The 6,074-nt window shown below is 35.8% G+C and overlaps 1 long non-coding RNA gene across 1 annotated transcript in view; it reads right to left on the reverse strand.

The window, feature by feature from the left end:
- Positions 1-5,935: 5,935 nt before the first annotated feature.
- LOC107063507 (uncharacterized) overlaps positions 5,936-6,074 on the reverse strand; it is a 1,321-nt gene continuing 1,182 nt past the window's right edge. Inside the window, exon 3 of the long non-coding RNA XR_001475379.1 lies at positions 5,936-6,031. This is a non-coding gene — a long non-coding RNA (uncharacterized lncRNA). The remainder of the gene's footprint in view (positions 6,032-6,074) is intronic.

Genomic DNA, 6,074 nt, shown 5'->3' on the forward strand with positions numbered 1-6,074 from the left:
CTCAAGTTGGGGAACTACGTTTGACCTGATTCCTGCCTCAACGGGATACGTAGGCGCCACAACGGCTCGGTCATATCTCTCGTAAGATTTCTATTTTTCTTTACAATAGAAACAAGGAAAGAATTTTTGAAAGGGACTCAAAAATTCTCGAGAGAAGGATCTCTCCAATAAGTCGAGACTGAATATACATTGAGACTTCCAACTGGGACAAAAAAATTTAGAGGGTCTCAAAAATTCTACAAGTCATCAACAGTTCGAAATACCCTAAGACATCTAACTGGGACAGAAATTTTTGAGGATAGCCTCACAAATTCCTTCAAGAATCACTAGAAGTTTGTAGTAAATTTCGAATATTTCGAGAATATTATAAGTTTAAAGCTAACTTCAAATGATCTTTGGCATCGTTAAAGTTCATAGTCAACTACAGCTATCTCCGACACCTTTGAATTTCAGAGTCAACTACAAAACTTCCCAATTATAGTAGATTTCGGGAAAACCATGTCAAAAAATTCCCAATCTTTAAGTATTTTTGAATTCTACAGAACAAGCTATCGGACATACCAAAATTTTGAACCAAGGACGTCCATTTAAGCTTGAGTGACATGACACTTGATAGTGACCTTTTTCAATTACAGCTTTTTGAAAACCTTTTTTTCTTAAAGATTTTATCTATATGTTTCAAATATTTTTGCATAAAATGTTTTGTCTTGTCTATCGAGAAGCAAGAGATCAGAGTGATCAACTGAAGATAGCAAGGAGCAACCGATTGAAGAAATCAACACAGATCAGTTTGTTTTAAAAACTAACAATTTCTCTGTGGATGCAGTCTATAAGATTGCCTCAAGTTCATCATATTTCTCCATTCAATGAATATGGAGAAGCCAAAATGGCGAGGAGCTCCCCATAATCGACAACTTTTATGTGGATGCAGGAAAGTCATTGAAGTTTTTTAGAAAAAAAAGAAAGAGTTTGGAATACGAACAACAACACCTCGTTTAAATTCCCATCAAAGCATAAGTCACAACGAAAACAAAGTGTTCAAAATGGGAACAAGTGAAAACATCACTCTCAACATATACAAGCATCTTCGATGACACGAGATTACACTTTTCAGCATCAAGAACGTTTGAAGACCATCACCTAGAGTATTATCAAATGAGATAATACCATCACCCAGAGGGACATCATCGTCATTTTATCAATGGAATATCCTCATCCTACCGATGAATCTTCATTTTCATCAACATCATCCTACCGAAGGATCTTTATTATCATTATCCTACCAATGGATCATCGACATTATCCTACCAATGGATCATTGACACTATCTTACCAATGCATCAACATTATCCTACCAATGGATCATCAACATTATCCTACCAACGGATCTTCTTCATCATCATCATTATCCTACTGACGGTTCTTTATTATCATCATCCTACCAATGGACCTTCATCAATATTATCCTACCAACGGAGCATCAACATCATCATCCTATCAATGGAGCATCAACATCATCATCCTATCTATGGAGCATCAACATCATCATCCTATCGATGGAGCAACATCATCCTATCATTATCATCATCTTACCAATGAAGAATCATCATCATTATTTTCATTTGCAAGAATGCCATCAAGAGAGCCATCAACATATTACATCAGTCTATATTTTATTATTTCGATATCAAAGGAAAAGTACATTCGAAGAATTATATTGCAAATATGAGATACAAGTTTTATTGGCCTAACCTCAAGATGAAGGAACTGACGTTAAATGTTCAAGGAGAGCGACTAAGCGTCAACATGGTAAAAGACGTTATCTCTCCATTTGAATTACATTTTTTATGCTAATGATTTTTATCTCAGTCTTTGGCGAGAGCATCCAAGAGGATGAATTCTCAAATCAAACCATAGGTGCGGACGACATCAACAAGGATGCAGCACAACGTGAAACTTTTTCTTAGCAGCGAACGGGGACATAGTCCGAAGAGGAGTACCAAATTCCTAGGACGCGAGCTGAGGAGAAACTTCCACCACAATCAAACCACACCCCTATTAGAAGGCATGTGGGTTTTTCTTTGGGTTTACCGGTTTCAGTTTCGCATCCGGAAATTTTTGGTCTCCACCGAAAGCAACATTCCAATCCGAGTGACAATAGGAGCGACTTCCACCACAATCAAACCACACCCCTATTAGAAGGCATGTGGGTTTTTCTTTGGGTTTACCGGTTTCAGTTTCGCATCCGGAAATTTTTGGTCTCCACCGAAAGCAACATTCCAATCCGAGTGACAATACACCAAGAGCTTTGGAAATTATGTCCGTGTAAGTTCTTACTTATGGGTGTGAAGTGCACCACATTCATAGTTAACAGGCTGCAAGCCTCTTTTTTATACTCGACTTATTTGTCACTCTTCCAGAACCAAGGGTTATCTAGCATAATAGATTTCTTTTTCAACTGATCGAGTCGAACTACAAACAGTTTGATTCCTTGAGTTGAGGGATAGGTAGGCGGGATCAGTGTTGAAAACTTGGTTGTGTTATGATATTCTCTCATAAATATTATTCCCAAGTGTTTCGGTCTATTCATAATTCGATATAGGAATAACTTTTGATTTTTTTCAAAATCGTGCGTTAAATTAAGAATATCGAACTACAAGTTACCTGAATTCTCATATAGCCTGAGATATGTAGGAAACCCACTTTCGGGGTTCGGCCATAATTCCTAAAGTCCGTACCAAATCCCTTTTTCAAAAGACGAAAATGTGGTCGGTCAAAATTGGATTAGTCAATTTCATTTTCCTCAAATTTCTTGCATCAATCCAAGTAAAACGAGGGATAGTTGTTGACACCCAAATTTTTGACCCTCCCCGATAATAATTAATTTCCGAGCTTCTTAATTTTCAAACGATTTAGAATAATTAGCCTTATAAAATTCAAATATTTTTCAAGGTTATTTTAAGTATTTCATTCGGTTTTTATAGTTTTTAAGCGATAAATATGTTTCACATAATTACGTATATATAATTAGTATATTTTATGAATATCAGAAAATCACCTCAAAAGGATTTTACATTTTTTAAATTGAATAATTTATTAATTTAGTTTGGTTTAAATTATGGTTAATTTTAAAAATTAATTAGTTTATAGTTGAATTGATTATTTTATTTTGTTAAGAATGAGAAGCTCCTAAATTAATTCTACTAATTCTTCTTATTTAGATTTTAACCGAATTTGCAAATAAAATTCAATTTGGTTAAGTGTGTAATCTCAACTGGCCAATTACAATTCAATATGGCTTAATTAGTAATATCAAAGACCAACTTTGGGACAATTCCTTTCACCAACCCACTTCTCAAACAAAACAAACCCAACACCTTAATTTCAATGCAATCAGCAACCCACAAAATAACCCATACTTCAACAACACACCAGCAATATACATACAACGATATCAAACCCACTACAACACCATACCCGACCCAAACAGTACGTGATACCCATCGACCCCATATGTGACTTCTTCCTCGCGATAATTCAGAACCCAATCCAGAAAAAGCCAGCGAACTGAAAACCAGCCCAGAAAATCGTGAGCAGCCCAACTCGCAAACTAGTACGCAGCGAAATTGAATCCAGCGACCCGAGTCCAGCAGCGACGAGTCCATCTCGTACGAGGACCGTTGTCGAATTTTCCAAGTGTTGCCATCTTGATGCCTCGCTTGTCCTTGTTTAAGATCGGACGACTCTCCTTTCAATTCCGTTGGGAATTAGTACAATGGACAGCTTTCAACCTTATCTCCTTAAGAAAATTTGAATTTCGAATTGGAAATCACCTGAATTCTCGTCCCTTTTCTCCCCAAAAACAACCCTAGAATTTCCCCTATTTAAACCTCTTCTTCTTTAATGAAAAGGGTCGGGATTTTTAGTAGAAAATTCTATAGAAAGTTTAGTTTGCGAAAGTGAAGAAGCGATAAATAGATACATAAATCAGAAAAAGTTACACTCGAGAACAGAGAGTAGGATCGATTTTTGGATTCAGTTTCACTCCCTTAATCTGTTCATTGCTCGTTCGAGTTTGTGGAAGTGCATTCTAGCTAGTCTGTTTCGTTTGCTGCCTGGAAAAAGGTAACGCCTTCTCCGATATTCCCTTCATCTTTCTCATGTCATTTCCAACATTGTAAAGTCGTTACTCTGTGGTCATGTAATGCTAATGTGGATTCAAAATTTTATTGTCTTGCTTTAAGTGTTGTCGCCTCTCTGTATCCTTGCTTGAATTCATTTGTGATTGTTTCTCTCGTTTTCTTATTTGGATTTTGTCAAATCCATTTTCGTTCAATTATCCTTTTGTTTAACATCAAAGGTCTTCGTTAAGTTCTGCTACTGTTACTGTTATCTGCTTTTCAAAATGAGACAGAATCTCAGAAGCTCTAATATTGGAGGTTGAGTGTTGTTGTATCTATTGTTCATTGGATGCAATAGTTCATATTTTCTCCATTTTTCTTGGTCTCATGATAGTCCTCTAATAGCAGGTTCTGCTTGATTCATGCTCGTGTCTTCATTTCGCCCAGATTTTAATTAAAAAAATTGCTTGTTGTTTATAGCTTCTTGAAAGGGTATATCATGACTATATTATTCTAAAAAAGGAGGAGCTAAGATAGTGATGGGTTGCTGTCAATAATAGTGTCATCTAGTCTTTTTTTTCACGTCCCAGTCTTAACACTATTTGTTCGTATCTTGTTGTTACAATTGGTTTGGAAAGCTCATCTTAGTAAATAGTATTTCTTTTTTTATTGTTATTTTTATTTTACCTACTGTATGTGTTTACAATTTTGCCTTTGAAGGTTTAAAGAAGTAGTAGAAATGTCTCTGTCCAATTTAATCAAGCTTCTAAATATAAAAATTTAGCTAGCAATGAGAGTTCGTTTAGTTTATGGCCCGTTCTCATTAGTGTATTTGCAAGGGGAGTTGAAATGCTTTATTTGAGTATGTTCTGATTTGCTAAAAGTATCCCTCGATGTTGTTTGAGTTTCAATAGGCTCTATGAATTAGATGTTTATTTTTATTTTTTGTTGTTGTCAGGAAAAGGCTCAAATAGCATGTGCCATGAGATAATTGTTGAATGATCGTATTAGTAGATAGTTTAATTGTTCACTGCCCTTTTGAATTTCACCTTGAAATATGTTTTATTTTTCTTAGCTATCCCTGGCATATTGATTATCTTATTTTCATTATTTGAATTTTGGATAAAGTTCTTTCATTAATTTGTTATTTGTTATTTGTTCCATGTCATTTGCCTTTGATTAATTCTTATCATCGTTTTTGTTGCATGTGAAATCTGCCCTCAGTCCTCACAGACTCCATCTTTGCATTTTCAATGGGGCCATGAAGGCCCCAAAATTCCCTTTTTTATTCGAGTCAGCCGGCCATTAAAATCGACGAACGGGTCCTGGAATCGAAAGAATATGCGGCAGATCAAAAAATTGAAAAGATTGGGCCGATGGCCACTCTTAATTCCAGAGGTTGTATTTTGTTACTTTCGGGCCTAAGCCCACTTATCTATTATCTTGTTAGATTCTAGGACAGGTGGAATTGGGCCTAAGGCCCAATAAAAATTAGATTTGTAGGAAAGGTACCAAATATTGGGCCTGTAACGACCCTTTCGAAATAATATAAGCCAATAACTTACGAGATTTTTATACATATATTGCCCTCACATTAGTTAAAAAAAAATATTTCTAACTTTCGAATACTCAAACTAGGTGGTTCATGCTTCACACCATCATTCAAAATTAGTGGTAAATTTAATACATTACAAGACTTGGGCTTACACACCCCAAAAGAACAAAACATATAGTCATGCTTATATTACAACCCATGGTGACATGATCAAATTCGTCCTCAAAACTTCATGTAAATATACAACACATTGATCATGTACAAGTCCCAAGGTTTATGCAAAATATAGATGTCTATATGCAATTGTGATCTTCCATCCCCAATGGCCAGCTTCATGCCTCCTCTCGATCATTCCCTACGATAGAAACAACTATCGCTAAGCATATAGCTTAGTGGTG

This window comes from Solanum tuberosum, unplaced genomic scaffold (genome assembly GCF_000226075.1).
Source record: "Solanum tuberosum cultivar DM 1-3 516 R44 unplaced genomic scaffold, SolTub_3.0 scf00367, whole genome shotgun sequence".
In the NCBI taxonomy this organism is placed as follows: Eukaryota; Viridiplantae; Streptophyta; class Magnoliopsida; order Solanales; family Solanaceae; genus Solanum; species Solanum tuberosum.